Raw genomic sequence first — 22,202 nt, 5'->3', positions numbered from 1 at the left:
GGTGGAGCCTGGTGGGAGGCGATTGGATCGTGGAGGTGTGGTCTCTTGGTTTAACATGATCCTACTTTTGTGCTGTCATCATGATAGGGAGTTCTCATTGGATTTGGTTGTTTAAAAGTGTGTGGCACCTCCCCACTCTCTCTCTTTCTCCTGCTTCAGCCATATGACTTGCTGACTCCGCTTTTGCCTTCTGCGATAACTATAAGTTTCCTGAGGCTTCCCAAGAAGCCAAGCAGATGCCAGCATCACGCTTCCTGTACAGCCTGCAGAAACGTGAACCAATTAAGTCTCTTTTCTTTATAAATTCCCAGTGTCAGGTAGTTCTTTATAGCAGTTCAAGAATAGACTAATACAGAAAACTGGTACCAAGAAGTGGGCCATTTCTATAAAGATAACTAAAAATGTGGAAGTGGCTTTGGAACTGGGTAATGGGCAGAGGTTGGAACAGTTTGGAGGGCTTAGAAGAAGACAGGGAGATGAAGGAAAGTTTGGAACTTTCTAGAGACTTGTTGAATTGTTGTGACCAAAATTCTAATAGTGATGTGGACTGCGAAGTCCAGGCTGAGGAGGTCTCAGATGGAAATGAGGAACTTATTGGCAACTAAAGTAAAGGTCACTTTTGCTATGCTTTAGCAAAAAGTCTGGCTGCATTGTGCCCCTGCTCTAGAGATCTGTGGAAATTTGAACCTGAGAGTGACAATTTAGGATATCTTGCAGAAGAAATTTCTAAGCAGCAAAGCATTCAGCAAGTGACCTGGAGGCTTCTTACAGCCTATGCTCATATGCATTAGCAAATAAATGATCTAAAACTGAAACTTATATTTAAAAGGGATGCAAAGTATAAGTTTGGGAAATTGGCAGCCTGGCCATATGGTAGAAAATAAAAGCCCAGTTTCAGGAGAGGAATTCTTAGGAGAAGGCTACAGAAACTTGCATAAGAGGAGCCAAGTGCTGACAGCCAAAATAATGGGGAAAAGGCCTTGAAGGCATTTCAGAGACCTTTGCAGAAACCCTCCCACCACAGGCCTGGAGGTCTAAGAGGAGAGAATGGTTTACTGAGTCAGGTCCAGGGCCCCACTGCTCTGAACTGCCTCAGCACACTTCTCCTTGCTTCCCTGCCACTCCAGCCCCAACTGTGGCTCAAAGGGGTCCAGGTACAACTCAGGCATTGATTCAGAGGGTGAAAGTCATAAGCCTTGGTGGCTTTTATGTGGTGTTAAGCTTGTAGGTCCACAGAGTGAAACAACTGAGGCTTGGGAGCCTCTACTTAGATTCCAGAGGAAGTATGGAAAAGCCTAGATGTCCAGGCAGAAGGCTGCTGCAGAGGTGGAACCCTCACAGATAACTTTTGCTAGGGCAGTGCAGAGGGAAAATGTGAAATTGGATCCCCCACACCGAGTCCCCACTGGGACACTACCTAGTGGAGTTATGAGAGGAGGACCAATGTCCTCCAAACCCCAAAATAGTAGACTCACTGACAGATTGCACCCTGTACCTGGAAAAGCCACAGGCACTCAATGCCAGCCATTGAGAGCAATGGTGGAGTCTGAACCCTGCAAAGCCACAGGGGTAGAGCTGTACAAGGCCTTGGGAGCCCAACCCTTCCACCAGTGTGCCCTGGATATGGAGTGAAAGGAGATCATTTTGGAGGTTTAAAATTTAGTGACTGCCCTGCTAGGTTTTGGACTTGCATGGAGACTGTAACCCCTTTATTTTGGCCAATTTCTTCATTTTGGAATGGGAGTATTTACCTACACCCCCACTGTGTCTTGGAAGTAACGAACTTGTTTTCTTTTTACTCTTTTTTCTTTTCTTCTTTTTTTAAACAAGCTTATAGGTCAAAGAGACTATCCTTGTCTCAGATGAGGCTTTGGAATGTGGACTTTTAAGTTAGTGCTGGAATGAGTTAAGACTGGGGGACTGTTGGGAAAACATGATTGTATTTTGCAATCTGAGAAGAATATGAGGTTTGAGAGGAACCAGAGGTAGAACAATATGATTTGGATCTGTATCCTAACCCAAATCTCATGTTGAAATGTAATGCCCAATCCCCCTGGAGGTGGGGCCTGGTGGGAGGTGATCAAATTATGGGGGTAGTTTCTCACGGTTCAACACTGTCTCCTATTTTTGCTATCATCACAATAGTGAGTTCTCATGAGATCTGGTTGTTTAAAAGTGTGTGGCACCTCTCCCTGCTTCCTCCTGTTCCAGCCATGTGAAGTGCCAGCTCCCCCTTTGCCCTCTGCCATGACCGTAAGTTTCCTGAGGCCTCCCCTGAAGTCAAGCAGATTCCAGCATCATGCTACCTGTACAGCCTGTGGAATTATGAACGAATTAAACATCTTTTCTTTATAAATTACCTAGTCTCAGATATTTCCTTATAGCAATATAAGAACTAAATAATACAATTAGTGATGCTGAGCATCTTTTCATGTTTCTTGACCACCTGTTTCTTCTTTTGAGAGGTGTTACGTGATGCTGAGCATCTTTTCATGTTTCTTGTCCACCATGTTTCTTCTTTTGAAAAGTGTCTGTATGTGTACTTTGCCCATTTTTAATGATGTTGTTTTTTGCTTGTTTGTGTAAGTTCCCTATATTCTCAATATTAGGACTTTGTTGGAAACATAGTTTGTAAATATCTTCTCCCATTCTGTAAGTTGTCTGTTTGCTCTTTTGATAGTTTCTTTTGCTGTACAAAACCTCTTCAGTTTAATTAGGTCCCACTTGCCTATTTTTGTTTTTGTAATAATTGTTTTTGGAGACTTAGTCAAAAATTTCTTGCTAAGGCCAATGTTGAGAAGAGTGTTTCCTAGGTTGTCTTCCAGGATTTTTATAATGTGAGGTCTTACATTTAAATCTTTAATCCATTTGAGTTAATTTTTTAATACATCAAAATGTAGCAGTCCAGCTTCAGTTTTCTGAATATGGCTAGCCATTACCCAAGCACCATTTATTGAATGAGCACTTTCTCCATTGCTTGCTTATTTTTGTCAACTTTGTCAAAGATCAGATTGTGGACACGTGGCTTTATCTCTGAGTTCTCTATACTGTTCCATTGGTCTATGTGTCTGTTTTGGTACCAATACCAGGCTGTTTTTGTTACTGTAGCCTTATAGTATAGTTGAAATCAGGTAGTGTGATGCCTTCAGCTTTATTCTTTTTGCTTATAATTGCTTTGGCTATTTGGGCTCCTTTTTGGTTTCACGTGAATTTTTAAATAGTTTTTTTCTAATTCTGTGAAAAATAATGTTGGTAGTTTGATAGGAATGGCACTGAATCTGTAAATTGCTTTGGGGAGTATGGCCATTTTGACAATATTGATTCTTCCATTTCATGAGCAAGGAGTATTTTCCCATTTATTTCTTTTTTTTTTTTTTTTTTTTTTTTTTTTTTTTCCAGCCATGCTTTGTAGTTCTCCTTGTAGAGATCTTTCACCTCGTTGGTTAGATATATTTCTAGGTATTTCTTTTTTTATGGCCATTGTACATGGGATTCCATTCTTGATTTGGCTCTCAGCTTGAATGACATTAATTGTAGAAATGCTACTGATTTTTCTATATTGATTTTGTATTCTGAAACTATACTGATGTCATTTATCAGTTCCAGGAGTCTTTGGCAGAGTCTTTTGGGTTTTCTAGGTATAGAATCCTAATGTCAGCAAAGACAGATAGTTTGATTTCTTCTTTTCCTGACTTATGCCTTTTATTTTTTCTCTTACCTGATTTCTCTGGTTGAGACTTTCAGTACTATGCTGAACAGAAGTAGTGAGACTGGGCATACTTGTCTTGTTCTGGTTCTCAAGAGAAATATTCCAGCTTTTTGCCCATTCAGTATGATGTTAGTTGTGGGTTCCTCAAAGATGACTTTTATTATTTTGAGATATGTTCCTTTGGTGCTTAGTCTGTTGAGGGTTTTTATCATAAAGGGATGATTATTTTATTAAAAGCTGCATCTATTGAGATGCATTTGTCTGCATTTATTGAGATGACCACTTTTTTTGCTTTTAATTATGTTTATGGGATGAATCACAATAATTGATTTGCATATGTTGAACCAGCCTTGCATCCCAGGAATAAAACCTACTTGATTGCTATCTGTTAACTTTTAATGTGCTGCTGCATTCAGTTTGCTAATATTTTCTTGAAGATGTTTGCATCTATATTCACCAAGGATATTGGTCTGGAATTTTCTTTTGTTGTTTTTGTGTTTCTGCCAGATTTTGGTATCAAATTGATTCTAGATTTATATAATGAGTTAAGAAGGAACCCCTCCACCTCAACTTTTTGGAATAGTTTCAGTAAAATTAGTACCAATTTCTCTTTGTACATCTGATATAATTTGGCTGTGAATCCATCTGGTCAGAGCTTCTTGGGAGTTAGAAAGTTTTCTATTACTGGTTCAGTTTTGGAACTTGTTGGTCTGTTCAAGTTTTTACTTTCTTCCTGGTTCAGTCTTGGGAAGTTATGTATTTCCATGAATTTATCCATTTCCTCTAGATTTTCTAATTTGTGTCCATAGAGTTGTTCTTAATAGTACATCTATTGTACAAAATCTTTTGTATTTCTGTAGGATCAGTTGTAATGCCATCTTTGTCATTTCTGATTGTACTAATTTGGATCTTTTCTCTTTTTTCCCTTGTTAATATAGCTAGTAGTCTATCAACTTTGTTTACTCTTTTGAAAAACTAACTCTTGGTTTTATTGATCTTTTGTATGAATTTTTGCATCTCAATTTTGTTCAGCTATGTTCTAATTTAGTTATTTATTTTCCTCTGCTAGCTTTGGGGTTGGTTTGTTCCTTTTATTCTATTTCCTCTATATGCAAAGTTAGATTGTTAATTTGAGATCTTTCTAATGTATTGATGAAGGCATCTAGCACAATGAACTTTCCTCTTTTTTTATTATACTTTAAGTTTTGGGATACATGTGCAGAACATGCAGATTTGTTATATAGGCATACACATGCCATGGTGGTTTGCTGGACCCATCAACCCATCATCTACATCAGGTATTTCTCCTAATGCTAATTCTCCCCTAGGCCCCCACCCCCTGACAGGCCCCACTGTGTGATGTTCCCCTCCCTGTGTCCATGTGTTCTCATTGTTCAACTCCCACTTATGAGCAAGAACATGCAGTGTTTCGTTTCCTGTTCCTGTGTCAGTTTGCTGAGAATGATGGTTTCCAGCTTAATCCATGTCATTGCAAAGGACATGAACTCACCCTTTTTTCTGACTGCATAGTATTCCATGGTGTACATGTGCCACATTTTCTTTATCCAGTCTATCATTGATGGGCATTTTGGTTGGTTTCAAGTCTTTGCTATTGTGAATAGTGCTGCAATAAACATACATGTGCATGTGTCTGTATAGCAGAATGGTTTATAATCCTTTGGGTGTATACCCAGTAATGAGATTGCTGGGTCAAATGGTATTTCTGGTTCTAGAACCTTGAGGAAGCACCACACTGTCTTCCACAATGATTGAACTAATTTACAATCCCACCAACACTGTAAAAGTGTTTCTATTTCTCCACATCTTCTCCAGCATCTGTTGTTTCCTGACGTTTTAACGATCACCATTCTAACTGGCATGAGATGGTATCTCATTGTGCTTTTGATTTGCATTTCTCTAATGACCAGTGATGACGAGCTTTTTTTCATATGTTTGTTGGCCACATAAATGTCTTCTTTTAAGAAGTGTCTGTTCATATCCTTTGCCCAAGTTTTGATGGGGTTGTTTGTTTTTCCTTGTAAATATGATTAAGTTCCTTGTAGATTCTGGATAGTAGCCCTTTGTCAGATAGAGAGATAGCAAAAATTTTCTCCCATTCTGTAGGTTGCTTCTTCACTCTGATGATAGTTTATTTTGCTGTGCAGAAGCTCTTTAGTTTAATTAGATCCCATTTGTCAATTTTGACTTTTGTTGCCATTGCTTTTGGGGTTTTAGTCATGAAGTCTTTGCCCAAGCCTGTGTTCTGAATGGTATTGCCTAGGTTTTTTTCTATGGTTTTTATGGTTTTAGGTCTTAGGTTTAAGTCTTTAATCCATCTTAAGTTAATTTTTTTATAAGGTGTAAGGAAGAGGTTCAGTTTCAGTTTTCTGCTATAGCTAGCCAGTCTTCCCAATACCATGGCTTGTTTTTGTCAGGTTTATCAAAGATCAGATGGTTGTAGATGTGTGGTGTTATTACTGAGGCCTCTGTTCTGTTTCATTGGTCTATGGGTCTGTTTTGCTACTAATGTCATGCTGTTTTGGTTACTGTAGCCTTGTAGTATACTTTCAAGTCAGGTAGCGTGATGCCTCTGGCTTTATTCTTTTTGCTTAGGGTCGTCTTAGCTATATGAGCTCTTTTTTGGTTCCATATGAAATTATTTTTTTTTCTAATTCTGTGAAGAAAATCAATGGTATCTTGGTGCGGATAGCATTGAAACTATAAATTACTTTGGGCAGTATGGTCATTTTCATGATATTTTCTTCCTATCCATGAGCATGGATTGTTTTTACATTTGTTTGTGTCCTCTTTTATTTCCTTGAGAAGTGGTTGTAGTTCTCCTTGAAGAAGTCCTTCACATCCCTGGTAAGTTTTATTCCTAGGTATTTTATTCTCTTTGTAGCAGTTGTGAATGAGAGTTCACCCATGAATTGGCCCTCTGTTTGTCTATTATTGCTGTATAAGAATGCTTGTGACTTTTGTGCATTGATTTTTGTATCCTGAGGTTTTGCTGAAGTTGCTTATCAGCTTAAGGAGACATGGGGCTGAGATGATGGGGTTTTCTGAATATACAATCATGTCATTTGCAAACAGAGACAATTTGGCTTCCTCTCTTCCTGTTTGAATACCCTTTATTTCTTTCTCTTGCCTGATTTCCCTGGCCAGAGCTTCCAATACTATGTTGAACAGGAGTGGTGAGAGAGGGTATCTTTGTCTTGTGCCAGTTTTCAAAGGGAATGCTTCCAGCTTTGGCCATTCAGCATGATATTGGCTGTGGGTTTTTCATAAGTAGGTCTTATTATTTTGAGGTACATTCCACCAATACCTAGTTTATTGAGAGTTTTTAGCATGAAGGGTGTTGAATTTTATCAAAGGCCTTTTGGGCATCTATTGAGATAGTCATGTGGTTTTTGTCATTGGTTCTGTTTATGTGATGGATTACCTTTACTGATTTGCTAATGTTGAACCAGCCTTGCATCCCAGGGATGAAGCCCACTTGATCATGGTCGATAAGCTTTTTGATGTGCTGCTGGATTTGGTTTGCCAGTATTTTATTGAGGACTTTTGCATTGAAATTCATTGGGGATATTGGCCCCAAATTTTCTTTTTTCTTGTGTCTCTGCCAGGTTTTGGTATCAGGATAATGCTGACTTTATAAAATGAGTTAGGGAAGAGTCCCTCTTTTTTTTCTTGTTTGGAATAGTCACCAGCTTCTCTTTGTACCTTTGGTAGAATTTGGCTGTGAATCCAACTGGTCATAGGCTTTTTTGGGTTATTAGGCTATTAATTACTGCCTCAATTTCATAACTTGTTATTGGTCTATTCAGGGATTCATCTTCTTTCTGGTTTAGTCTTGGGAAGGTGTACCTGTCCAGGAATTTATCCATTTCTTCTAGATTTTCTAACTTATTTGCATGGAAGTGTTTATAATATTCTCTGACGATAATGTATTTCTGTGGGGTCTGTGGTGATATCCTCTTTATTAATTTTTATTGTGTCCATTTGATTATTCTATCTTTTCTTCTTTATTATTCTGGCTAGTGGTCTATCTGTTTTCTTAATCTTTTCAAAAAATCAGCTCCTGGATTCATTTATTTTTTGAAGAGCTTTTTGTGTCTCTATCTCCTTCAGTTGTGTTCTGATCTTAGTTATTTCTTGTCTTCTGCTAGCTTTTAAATTCGTTTGTTCTTGCTTCTCTAGCTCTTTTAATTGTGACGTTGGGATGTCGATTTTAGATCTTTCCCCTTTCTCTTGTGGGCATTTAGTGCTGTAAATGTTCCTCTATACACTGCATTAGCTGTGTCCCAGAGATTCTGGTAAGTTGTGTCTTTGTTATCATTGGTTTCAAAGAACTTATTTATTTCTGCCTCAATTTTGTAATTTAGCCAGTTGTCATTCAGGAGCAGGTTGGTCACTTTCCATGTCATTGTGCGGTTTTGAGTGAGTTTCTTAATCCTGACTTCTAATTTGATTGCACTGTGGTCTGAGAGACTGTTACGATTTTTGTTCTTTTGCATTTTCTGAGGAGTGCTTTACTTCAGTTATGTGGTCAATTTTAGAATAAGTGCAATGTGGTGCTAAGAAGAATGTATATTCTGTTGACTTGGGGTGGAGAGTTCTGTAGATGTCTTTTAGGTCTGCTTGGTCCAGAGCTGGGTTCAAGTCCTGAATATCTTTGTTGATTTTCTGTCTCATTGATCTAATATTGATAGTGGGGTGTTAAAGTTTCCCACTATTACTGTGTGGGAGTCTAAGTCTCTTAGTAAGTCTCTTAGTAAGTCTCTAAGAACTTGCTTTATGAATCTGGGTGCTTCTGTTTTGGGTGCATATATATTTAGGATAGTTAGCTCTTCTTGTTGCATTGTTCCCTTTACCATTATGTAATGCCCTTCTTTGTCTTTTTTGATCTTTGTTGATTTAAAGTCTGTTTTACCAGAGACTAGGACTGAAACCCCTGCTTTGTTTTGCTCTCCATTTGCTTGGTAAATATTCCTGCATCCCTTTATTTTGAGCCTATATGTGTCTTTGCATCTGAGATGGGTCCCCCGAATACGGCACACTGATGGGTCTTCACTCTTGATCCAATTTGACAGTCTGTGTCTTTTAATGGGGTATTCAGCACATTTACGTTTAAGGTTAATGTTGTTATTTGTGGATTTAATCCTGTCATTATGATGCTAGCTGGTTATTTTGCCCTTTAGTTTATGCAGTTTCTTCATAGTGTCAATGGTCTTTACAATTTGGTATGTTTTTGCAGTGGCTGGTACTGGTTTTTCCTTTCCATATTTAGTGCTTCCTTCAGGAGCTCTTACAAGGCAGGCCTGGTGGTGACAAAATCCCTCAGCATTTGTGTGTTTGTAAAGGATTTCATTTCTCCTTTGCTTATGAAGTTTAGTTTGGCTGGATATAAAATTCTGGGTTGAAAATTCTTTTTTTTAAGAATGTTGAATATTGCCCCTCACTCTCTTCTGGCTTACAGGGTTTCTGCAGAGAGATCCACTGTTAGTTTGATGGGCTGCCCTTTGTGGGTAACCTGACCTTTCTCTCTGGCTGCCCTTAACATTTTTTCCTTCATTTCAATCTTAGTGAATCTGACGATTATGTGTCTTGGGGTTGCTCTTTTCAAGGAGTATCTTTGTGGTGTTCTCGGTATTTCCTGAATTTGAATGTTGGCCTATCTTGCTGGGTTAGAGAAATTCTCCTGGATAATATTTTGAAGGGTGTTTTCCAACTTGTTTCCATTCTCCCTGTTATTTTCAGGCACACCAATGAAACGTAGATTTGGTCTTTTTACATAGTCCCATATTTCTTGGAGGCTTTGTTCATTCCTTTTCATTCCTTTTTCTCTAATCTTGTCTTCACGCTTTATTTCATTAATTTGATCTTCAATCTCTGATATCCTTTCTTCCACTTGATCGATTTGGTTATTGATACTTGTGTATGCTTCACCAAGTTCTCATGCTGTGTTTTTCAGCTCCATCAGGTTATTTATATTCTTCTCTAAACTGGTTATTCTAGTTAGCAATTCCTCTAACCTTTTTTCAAGGTTCTTAGCTTCCTTGCATTGTGTTAGAACATGCTCCTTCAGCTAAGAGGAGTTTGTTATTACTCACCTACTGAAGCCTACTTCTATGAATTCTTCAAACTCATTCTTCATTCAGTTTTGTTTCCTTGCTGGCGAGGAGTTGTGATCCTTTGAACAAGAAGAGGAGTTTTGGTTTTTGGAATTTTCAGGCTTTGTGCACTGATCTTTCCTCATCTTCGTGCATTTATCTACCTTTGGTCTTTTATGTTGGTGACCTTCAGATGGGGTTTTTGTGTGGATGTCCTTTTTGTTGATGTTGATGTTATTCCTTTCTGTTTGTTAGTTTCCTTCTAACAGTCAAGCCTCTCTGCTGCGGGTCTACTGGAGTTTGCTGGAGGTCTACTCTAGACCCTGTTGGCCTGGGTATCACCAGTGGAGTCTGCAGACTAGAAAAGATTGCTGCCTGTTCCTTCCTCTGGAAGCTTCATCCCAGAGGGGCACCCACCAGATGTCAGCCATAGCTCTCCTGTATGAGGTGTCTGTCAACCCGTGCTGGGAGGTGTCTCCCAGTCAGGAGGCATGGGCATAAGGGACCCACTTGAGGAGGCAGTCTGTCCCTTAGCAGAGCTCAAGTGCTATGCTGGGATATCTGCTGCTCTCTTCAGAGCTGGCAGCCAGGAACATTTAAGTCTACTGAAGCTGTGCCCACAGCCACTCCTTCCCCCAAGTTCTCCATCACAGGGAGATGGGAGTTTTATCTACAAGTCCCTGATTGTGGCTGCTGCCTTTCTTTCAGAGATGCTCTGCCCAGAGAGGAGAAATCTAGAGAGGCAACCTGGCTACTGCAGCTTTGCCAAGCTGCAGTGGGCTCTGCTCAGTTTGAACTTCCCTGAGGCTTTGTTTATACCGTGAGAGCAAAACCGCCTACTCAAGCCTCAATAATGGCAGACACCCCTCCCCCAACCAAGCTCAAGCATCCCAAGTTGACTTCAGACTGCTGTGCTGGCAGTGAGAATATTAAGCCGATGGGTCTTACCATGCTGGCCTCCATGGGGGTGAGATCCACTTAGCTAGACCACTTGGTTCCCTGGCTTCAGCCCCCTTTCCAGGAGAGTGAACAATTCTGTCTCACTGGTGTTCCAGGCACCACCGGGGTATGAAAATAAACTCCTGCAGCTAGATCAGTGTCTGCTCAAGTGGCCACCCAGTTTTGTGCTTGAAACTCAGGGCCCTGGTGGTGAAGGCACCCAAGGAAATCTCCTGGTCTGCAGGTTGTGAAGACCATGGGAAAAGCATAGTATCTGGGCTGGAATGCACTATTTCTCACAGCACAGTCCCTCACGGGTTCTCTTGGCTAGGGGAGGGAGTTTCCTGACCCCTTGCACTTCCCAGGTGAGGTGACACCCCACCCTGCTTTGGCTCACCCTCCATGGGCTGCACCCACTGTTTAACCAGTCACAATGAGATGAGCTGAGTACCTCAGTTGGAAATGCAGAAATCACCTGCCTTCTGCAATGATCTTGCTGGGAGCTGCAGACTGGAGCTGTTCCTGTTCAGCCATCTTGCCTAAGAACCACTTATTTTCATTAATTTCAATTTTTTTATTTCTTCCTTAATTTTATTGTTCATCCAGGAATTACTCAGGAGAAAGTTGTTTAAAGTTCATGTATTTGTGTTGTTTTGAGAGATCTTCTTGATACCGATTTCTGTTTTAATTCCACTGTGCTCTGAGAAGATACTTGGTATGGTATTAATATTTTGAATTTACTAATTTACTTGCTTTATGACTGAGCATGCAATCCATCTTAGAGTATGTTCCATGTGCAGATAAGAAGACTGTATAGTCTGTGGTTGTTTGGTTGTGTATTCTGTAGATACCTTTTAGGCCCAGTTGGTTGAGTGTCAAACTGAAGTCCAGAATTTATTTATTAGTGTTCTGCCTCAATGTCTAATGCTATCACTCTGGCATTGAAGTAGCACATTATTTTTTTGGCTGTCTAAGTCTCTTTGCAGGTCAATAAGAACTTCTTTTATGAATCTGGGTGCTCCAATGTTGGATGCATATATAGTTATAATAGTTAAGTCTTCTTGTTAAATTGAACCTCTTATCATTATGTAATGCCCTTCTTTATGCTTCTTAATTATTGCTGGCTTAAAGTCTGTTTTATCTGATATAAGAATAGTAACTGCTGCTCTTTTTTGTTTTACATTTGCATGATAGATCTTTCTGTATCCCTTTACTTTGAGCCTGTGGGTATCATTACATTGAGATGGGTATCTTAAAGATAGCAAACTTGCCACTTAAAGATAGCAGCTTGCCACTCTGTCTTTTAAGAGGGCCATTGAGACTATTTTTATTCATGGTTCATATTGATATGTGAGATTTTGATCCTGCCATCTGTTGTTAACTGGTTATTTTGCAAATGTGGTTGTTTCGTTGCTTTAACTGTGTTTTGTGGTAGCAGTTGTCTTTCTTTTGTTTTCATATTTAGCTCTTCCTTAAGTACTTTTTTTTCAGACAGACTCTCGCTTTGTCACCCAGGCTGGAGTGCAGTGGGGCAATCTCGGTTCACTACAACCTCCACCTCCTGGGTTCCAGGGATCCTCCTGCCTCAGCCTCTCGAGTAACTGGGAATACAAGTGCGTGCCACCACACCCAGCTAATTTTTTGTATTTTCTTTTTTTAGTAGAGATGGGGTTTCATCATGTTAGCCAGGATGGTCTCGATCTCCTAACCTTGTGGTCTGCCTGCCTCACCCTCTCAAAATGCTGGGTTTACTGGCATGAGCCACCATATCTGGCTGTAAGTAAAGCTGGTCTAGTTGTAATGAGTTTCCTCAGTGCTTGCTTGTCTGAGAAGGATTTTATTTTTTGTTTGCTTATGAAGCTTAGTATGGCAGGGTATTGAATTCTTAGTTGGAATTTATTTTTCTTTAAGGGTGCTGAAAATAGGCTCTCAAGCTCTCCTGACTTATAAGGTTTTTGCTGATATGTCTGCTGCTGGCCTGATACATAAACTGACTCTTCTCTCCAGCTGCCTTTTAGATTATTTCATGTTCACCTCAGTGAATCTGACAAATGTGCCTTGATGATGGTGTTTTGAATGATACCTAGCAGGAGATCTCTGTATTTCTTGAATTTAGGAAAATTTTCATGGACTATGTCTTTAAATATATTTTCCAAGTTGCTTACTCTCTCTCCTTCTCTCAGGAATTCCAATGAGTAGTAAGTTTGATCTCTTTACATAATCCCATATTTTTCAGAAGTTTTATTCATTTTTAAATCCCTTTTTTCTTACTTTTGTCTGACTGACTTGATTTAAAGAACTTTTCTTCAAGCTCTGAGACTCCTCAGCTTGATCCCATGCTGTTTCTCAGCTGCATGACACTGGTGTTGTGTCTGCATTTCTTTTTTTAGGTATTCTGCTGGTAATACTTCCAATTGTGTTATGAAATTCTTATAATGAATTTTTTGGCTCCAGAAGTTCAGTTTTGTTCTTTCTTAAAATTGCTATTTTATCTTTCAGCTTTTTGACTATTTTGTCGGATTCCTTGGATTAGGTTTCAACTTTCTCCCAAATCTTGATGAGTTTCCTTGACATCCAGATTCTGAATTCTATGTCTGTCATTTCAGTCATTTTAGTCTGGTTAAGAATCATTGCTTGGGAGCTAGTGGGTTTGTTTGGAGTTAAGGGGACATTCCAGCTTTTTGAATTGTCAGAATCCTTGTGCTGATTCTTTTCATCTGGGAGGGCATATGTTCCTTTAACTTTTGTGTAAATTGAATACAGTCATTTGGCTTCATTTCTGGATGCTTTCAGAGGGCCAAGGATCTGTATAGTTTCTTTATTTGTGACTGGATTCTTGACCTTGGTTTCACAATGACAGAATATTTTTGGAGCTGTAGTTTGGGTTGTGTTTCAGTAGATGGCACTAAAGAATTATGGCCAGAAGATAAGTGCTTATCTGCAGGACTTTATTGTATTTCTTCACGTTTGCAGCTGTCCTCTGTGGTGGAGGAGGGGGAGGTGACTCCCTCACCAGGTCCATTTCTAGGCCTTGGGGGAGACCCCTCTGATCACTGGTGTTCTGTCTGCATTTTCTTTATTAGGTGTTCTCCATGAGACTCCCTCAGGCAGAGGCTATGGCAGGGCGATAGGCAGTTCTTTGCAAACTGGCCCTGTGGAGGGAGGCACACCCTGCTCCCACACCAACCCATGAACCCATATGTCTCACCCCTTTCAGTGCTCTGAGTATGGGGACTCCTCCCCAGCTCCAGTACCAGCCACAGATCTCAGCTCAACACTCTCGAGCTCTGTGCCACAGCCCCAGGGTGCAGGGACCAGTCAGCAGTTTCATCCCCTGGACCCTTGAGTTAGGTTCCAGCTGTACTGGGGGATCTGATGTGCTCCCAAGCCACTGGGAAACCACTCGGGTGGAGCAAAGGATCCAGGCTAAGCAGCAGAGGCTGTGCCATGTGCATACTCCTGCAGGATGGCCAGGCAGAGGTCCTGGGAAGGGCTGGTAGGCAGGTGGGCCTGCAGAAAAGATGCACCCCAGTCTCATGGGGAAGCACCAGCCCTGTTCTTTTCTGGTCTGGTGGTCAGCTGGGGTTAGAATTACTTGGAAGAAGATAGGGAGCCCTATGGGTTCCTATGGCTATACTCCACTGCAGCTGCCCCAGGCACAAAAGCCCCTAGGTTCTGCTCCACTTGAAGCCCTGTCTCTGCCTACTCTCTGGGAAGATCCCACTGCCAATTCAAACATCCAGGGAGCATGTGGGGTCCACTGTAGCTAAGATCACAGAGGGCCATGGTGAAAGTAAGCTGTCCCTTCGTTTCTTTACTCACTCCTTCCCCATGATCCATTCAGGGCCATGAACTAGCCCTACCATTCATGTATCCTGCAAAGGGTTCCTAGCTTTCTCCCTCTTCACTCTCAGGGTCTGTATCATCTTTCCAATAACTTTTGGTGTTTTCTCTCTGAAGGTCTGCTCAAAGTATGTGCAATACTTTGGTCTCTCTCAGTGGAAGCAGTGCTTCCTGGATGCATCTAGTGAGCCATCTTGTCCCCTCTGAAGACAACTGCCAATCTCTGCAGCATGAACTGCTTCATGCCTAGGGGCTCAAAGGTGCCGCTGACCACAAGGGCTACAGCCATGCAGAGCATGAGCGTGCAGGCCTGGGTGTTGAGGGTGGGGAATGGGGCTCTGGCTTCTTCAAACAGTGGGCACAAGCATGCTGTCCCCACCATCAGCTCAGGCACTGGCAGGAGGAAGGTGCCACTCAGGAGTCTGTGAGAGAAGGATCAACAATTTTTTTTTTTAAACAGGGTCTCGCTCTGTTGCCCAGGCTGGAATACAGTGGCACTATCTCAGCTCACTGCAACCTCCGCCTCCTGGGTTCAAGCAATTCTTCTGTCTCAGCCTCCCAAGTAACTGTGACTACAAGCACCCACCACCACACCTGGCTCATTTTTGTATTTTTAGTAGACACAAGGTTTCACCATATTGGTCAGGCTGGTCTCGAGTTCCTGACCTTAGGTGATCTCTCTCCTCGGCCTCCCAAAGTGCTGGGATTACAGGCATTAGTCACCACACCCGGCCAACAATTATATTCTTGAAGGGAGAAGGAGGTAGTATTATAAACATGATAATTTTTCCAAATGAGTATTGTATTTAACATAATTTTAATCAAACCTCCATGGGAGGTGGAATTTGAAAAAATTAGTCTGAAATTTACCTAAAGAGAGAGAATAGTAAAGGATTTTTAACAGTAAGAATAATAAGGGTGGAAGAGCATGCTCTGACACATAATAAAACTGATTTTAAAAACTATAATACTCAAGACAGTATACTTTTGGCAACACTAAAATAAAATAAAATACAGATGTCTGAATTAAACAGAATAGAAACTTTGAAAATGACCGTGCAAGCCAATACCATGCAAAACAATTTTAATAATCAATAGGAAAATTATAATCCTTCATAAATGTCTTAATTATCCTGTGGTTAGTTACAAGTGCATAGAAAAATGGAAAAAAATGGAAAAAGTAATGTTTATTTAGCACGTCGGAATTTTAGAAACGTTGATAATTAAAGTGCTATATTTATCTGTAAAAAACTCACCAAGAGTCATTTTAACATTGCTCACCTTCTTCTTATGGTATATCTTATGATAGGAAGCAAGCTTCTTTTCTGTATCTTGGCAATTTGTCATATTCCTACTTAAGTTTGGATTCGTTTACATTATTTTACCCTTTGCACTTTTGATACTATAAAATATCTCCGAGAATTTTTTTAATGCTGAGTTTATTCCTGGCAGCACTTCCTCAAGGACATCTTCATTCTTTTTGTCAGAACCACTTTCCTTATTTACACTATTAAGTAGACTTTTACTAAGTTCCTTCTGGCTACTTATCTAGAATCTCTCCAACGACAGCAGTGTCAACATTTTTATGGTCATTTTTGCTGGCAGATTTCCTCTTTTTATTATTCATCTTTTGTAAAACATCACATGTTTATCATTGTGAGACAAGGAGGCACTATAACTTCACACTTTTCTGTGTGTGCATAGACTGAATAACAGATGCACAGTGACTAGTCATAGACAGACTTTAAAAGAATGTGGCTGGTCATGGATGATGATGCACATCTTTTTTTTATGTAGTAATTTGTGGGCTTAAACTTATACCTCACACAATCACTCACAATATACCATGATAACTGAAATTTAATTCTGTTGTTAGGAGACTGGTGTCATTTAATCAAACCATAGTAACTAAAATCCATGCATATCAGAACCATGTCAAGTGAGGAGTTCGTGTGTGTGTGTGTGTGTGTGTGTGTGTGTGTGTGTGCAAGAGACTACTATAATTCAGGGTCAAAAGAAAGGGAAGAATAATTCAGGGTCAAAAGAATGGGAAGAATATTGTATAAGAGATGCTGAGATAGTTGATGTTATTTGAAATATGACAATGTTTATATCTGTCACACTATAGAATAAAGTCAAGGTTTCTCATGTTAAAAATAAAATCATTAAGCAGTAAGAAAATTATGTGAGACTTAAAAACAGTTTGCTGATAATATAAACCGGGGTCTATAAAGCTCAGAACAGTGTGTGGTGGTTGAGCTCCTAAAGTTTAATAAAGTAAACTTTATTGAAAGGTACTTTTAAATATATTATATCATTCTATCCTTTCAACAATCTTGAAAAATACCTAATAATGATAGCACATGTGTAAGAATGGCTTTGTCTTATGAGATACAGGTTGAAGTATTTTGATATGAACTGTTTTGATGTCTGCTCTCAACTTTCCAACAATTTGGCCAAAAATATGTATATCTGTAGATAGATGACATAGGTAAATAAGTAATGGTGACAAAATATTAACAACCAATACGTGTAAGTTAAAAATATGTAGGCGTTCATTACACTATTCTTTCACAGTTTCTGTAGTTTTAAAAGTTTTTAAAATGCAAAATTTAGAAAAATAAAGCATCTTCAGTGTATTTTTAAAGGATGCTTAAACAAAACTTTCTTCATAAATTCTGGATTTATTATTTTCTTTAATGAGAGTCAGAAGAAAAATTTATTAATTTGAATATTTGTCCATTTTGTGCTTTTAGTATTAAATATTTACTACAGTTCAGCTGTCTTTTAGAGACACAGATAATTTTAAGGATTCATGTTGACAGCTTTTTCTTAGTTAAAAGCTAATCAAAATAGATTTGGTCCTGAGAATGAGGGTATGTAATGAGGCACTTCTGGTAGGGCTGAGTGAAAGATAAAGCATTGTTTCAAGTTTATGCTTTTATAAACCAAAAAGTCTAATTGTGTCCCTATTGTCTCGCATAACTTTTTTCAACTAGCTTATAATTGACCATCATTGGCAATTGATCTTCTTGACTATCCAGGACACAAGATATGGATGTGACAGTTGACTCTACAGGCCTCTCCAAAAGTAGGAAGTGCGAGGGCACATGTGGAGCTGCCTAAAGATTGCACAGAGATGTTGCTCCAGAAACGGAAACCACACAGAATTCCGCAGGCATCTAAGCCTGGAGCAGCCTCAGCTGGGTGCCATTCTGAGCCCAGAAACCAGGGATTTACAGATATGGCTGCAGCCACTGCACTGCTCCAAGGAGGGAGAAAGGAGAATGGGTGCACTCATGCACGCTCAGGCAGGGACTTGCTTCCCTGCTACAATCATCTGTTGAGACTGAGACTCAAGTGGACCACACTTCCCACAGCTTCTTGCTCATGCTGCCAGCCTGGGTGGTCCCTGGTTCTCTCTGGTCCCAAGCCCAAGGCTCCATTTTGAGTGTTTAACTCTGGACTGTCCCCCATCTTCAGCCTGAGCTCAGGTTGATGCAGCTGCAACCACTGCCTGGCTAAGGAGGGACAGGGAGACCAGGTCATCCTACTCATATCTAGGACAATACTCACTGCTCTGCAACAGGCTGCTGTGAAACTGACTGAGATGTGAGTGAACCACACTCCCCACAGCTTCTTGCCCACACTGCTTGCTGGAGCATTGCCTCACTCTCCCTGGATGTAAGCCCAAGGCATCCTTTTGAGAGTTTAATTCTGAGCTGCACCTCACCATTGCCGTGAGAAAACTATGCATCGGACCAAGGACTAATATCTGGAATCTATAAAGAATGTAAAGAAATCATGAAGAAACTCCCATTGAAAAGTGGGCAAAGTTCATGAACAGACACTTCTCAAAAGAAGACTTACAATCAGCTAAAAAACATATGAAAAAATGCTCAACATCACTAATCATCAGAAAGATGCCAATCAAAATCACAATGAGAATACTGCTTCACACAAGTCAGAATGGCTACTAAAAAGTCAAAAACTAATAGATGTTGGTGGGGCTTTGGAGAAAGGAAATGCTTATGACTGTTAGTGAAAATGCAGATTAGTTTAGCCCTGTGGGAAAAAGTTTGGTAATTTATCAAAAAAACTAAAAACATAATTACCATTCGACTCAGCAATCCCATTACTTGGTATATATACCCAACAGAAGTGAATAATTCTACCAGAAAAATACATGCACTTGTATGTTTATTGCAGCACCCTTCACAATAGCAATGACATGGAATCAACCCAGGTGTCCATCGACAGTGGATTGGATGAATAAAATATAGTATATATAACCATGGAATACTACACAGCCATAAAAAAGAACGAAATCATGTCCTTCACAGCAACATGAATGCACCTGGGGACTATTATCCTAAGCAAATTAATACAGTAACAATGAACCAAACACTGCTTATTCTCACTTAAAAGTGGGAGGTAAACATTGGGTACATATGAACGCAAAGATAGGAACAATAGACACTGGGAACTTCTAAAAAGGAGAGGGGTGGGTATGAGTTTAAAAACTACCTATTGTGTACTATGTTCACTACTTGGGCGATAGGATCATTAGAAACCCATGGTATATTGTATCATGCAATATACCATGTAACACACTTGCACATGTACACCCTGAATCTAAAAGAAAAAGCGAAATAAAAATAGCATATAAATAAATAACATGAATAAAAAAATGGTGCCACCATTGGTCAAGGTTTCCAATTTAAAGTCCTGGAGGTAAGTCATCTTTGACTTCGCTTTCTACCTCTCCCTTTATCTTAGGGGTTCGGTTGATTTCGCAAGGATGACTAATCACTCCAGTTTGCCAGGGACTGAAAGGTTCCCAGGATTTTGGACTTTCAGTGCTAAAGAAAAGGAAGATCTAAGACAAACTGGGACAAACTGCTTACCCTAATTCCACCCTTAAGTATTTCTCAAAACCCTCCACTTCCCACCATCCCCACTGCTTTAACTCAGACAACCACAGTCTCAAGTTAGAATTCCTCCAGTGGCTCTTGCTTTAGTCTCCCCACTCCTAATCTTACCCTTTCCCATACATTCTCCATATTATTGATAAGATGCTCTTTCAGAGATGTAAATCTGATTAGCCTCAAATTAAGTCATCCATTGGCTCCTACTGTCTCAAGGATAACTTCTAACTGTTTAACACAATCCACTGCAAATCCTCCCAAATGTGGCTCTTGCCTGCCAGTTCCATTCCTTAATTCCCTTCCCTTTTTCACAGACATGCATGCTCCAGTCATATGGAATGACTCGTAATTCCTCAAATATGCCATGGGATTAGATGCTTCTGGGTCTTCCCAACAAAATCTACCTAAATTGCTCTCCTCAGTTTCTTTACCTGGTAACCACCTACTTTTTACTGAAAATTCAGGTTCAGAGTCACCTCCTCAGGAAACTTGTGTCTGATTCCCCTTCTCTACTCCAGCTTGAATTAAGTGTCACCTTTGCATGCATCAAGGTGCTCCCTGTCCTGGGAGCTATCATGGCACTTATTGTGTTGTGTTAACTGATCTATCAATCTCTCCATTAGACTATGGAATTATTGAAGGGAGGTGATGTGATTTCTTCTTGTTAATTCTACTGCTTTGGATATGCCCAGAATAAGAAAAAGCAAGGAACTGGGAGTTTGAAGGTTTGAGAAACAGTCCTGGCTCTCCCCTTAAAAAGTCACTTATTTTTCCTGGGCTGTAGCTTCCTGTCTTCCCTTTGCTTGGCTGCCACTTCTCATTCTTCAGGTCTTAGCTCATATATCACTGGCTCTGAGAAACCTTCCCTGAACCCCCAAGACAAGGTTTGGTGAAATCCTATAGCATGCTATGTTGCCCCCACCTGTTGTCTATACATCTCATTAGTGGAGGAATTATTTCTATCTTGTTTATCTCTGTCCCCAACATCTAGCATATTACCTGGCACATAGTAGAAAGCCAATAAATAATGGTTGGATTAATAAACTTTAAACTACAGGGCATCAAACAGAAGAAGATGATCTCTAAGATTCCTTTAGACTTTAACCTTCCAAGCAGAGATTAACACTATATTTCCACAGTGATCAAGAAGCATTAAATTATGATCGCCACCTTTGGAAACTGCTCTAAATGCCATTGCGTCATCCATTGTTCAGGCAAACACACCTTCAGTCGAGTTTCTGCCAAAAGTAGGGGCATCATGAGATAGAAATTTGAGTAAAAAGAAAGGGTTATCTAAAAGCAATGCTAGAGAAAGAAGGAGCATGAAAGGCAAACTATTTGTTCCTCATGAGTGCGGGAAATGATGCATCCTCACGAGAGGACCTGACGCCAACCCACAGCAGGCCACATAGAACCTTCTAGCATCTCAGTTTGGAAAGGCCATGGATGCTCTGGTACCTTGTCCATTCTACCTACTCCCACCACAAGGGACAGGGAGAACCCTTAGGTCAGCCCTGGGACAGAGAAAGCCTTCAGGCCTTGCTCTTGCTGTTGCTAACCTGAAGAACCATAACTGTCTGACTACACAGGCACACCCAGCCTGAACCAAGCCTCCCTAGCTGTCTAAACTGCAATTTCTTCACCTCCCACTATCCGGAAATCCCTGTAGCTCATGCCTGTCCAGCCTACTTTCCTTCTGACAACATTCTCTATTTTGGCAAATGGAAGGAACTCAATTATAATCACTGGCAGTGACGTCTTGTGGTTGCTATTCCTACATAATTATATTCTTCCTCAGAGAGTCACTTTCTATGTCTGCTGATTACCACCATGGCTTCCCGCCCTTTATCTCCACAGTACAGCTCTGTGTTAACTTTATATCTAAAGAGAACATGGATCATTCATTAAGCCTTTTTCCAGTCAATTTCTTAAATTATCTGCCAAACATTCTCCTCAAGCCAGAACTGAAAACTTTCAAATGGCCAGACAAGATTAACATATTGCTGTTAGGAGGATTACTTGGATCCTAGAGATTTCTCTACTTCTTCCTATTATTGTCATAGTCTTTCAATTTCCTCTCCTCGTGAAGAAACGGCTTAACGTAGAAAAAGCTTTAAAGTAAAATATGAGTCTCATGTCCAAAGGGCTGATTCTAGAACTTATGGGAGTTGGTGAATGATGAGAAAGAATAAGGCTATGAGAAAGAATAGAAATTAACTTCTGCGGGGACTCCTGTGTGAGTCCTGAGGAGAAAGTGGCTGCAGACAGAAATGGAAGGCACTATTTTACTGAAAGACTCAGTCACTGGGATGCAAAGAGGGTCACACAAGAGGAAGATGGATAATGCCCCCAGTTTCTTCTTACTCTTATGGTCAGAAAGTCTTGAGGGTGGCAGCTCACTGGTGGGCAGCTGGGACAGCGAACTTCATAGTCCTCATTTAAAAAGACTACAGAGGGTAAAGGAAATAGCAAGTGCTATGTGGTGGCTGGAAGGATTTGTTAATAAGCACTGACGAGAGAGTCTCTGGAAATAACTGGGAGTTTTCAGGGTCTAGAGGTCCTTTTAAAAGAGGATGGGGGCCGGGCGCGGTGGCTCAAGCCTGTAATCCCAGCACTTTGGGAGGCCGAGACGGGTGGATCACGAGGTCAGGAGATCGAGACCATCCTGGC

The sequence above is a fragment of the Mandrillus leucophaeus genome, unplaced genomic scaffold (assembly GCF_000951045.1).
Source record: "Mandrillus leucophaeus isolate KB7577 unplaced genomic scaffold, Mleu.le_1.0 Scaffold1083, whole genome shotgun sequence".
NCBI lineage: Eukaryota > Metazoa > Chordata > Mammalia > Primates > Cercopithecidae > Mandrillus > Mandrillus leucophaeus.
The sequence above is the reverse complement of the archived record's forward strand: the minus strand, read 5'-3'. Positions refer to the sequence as shown.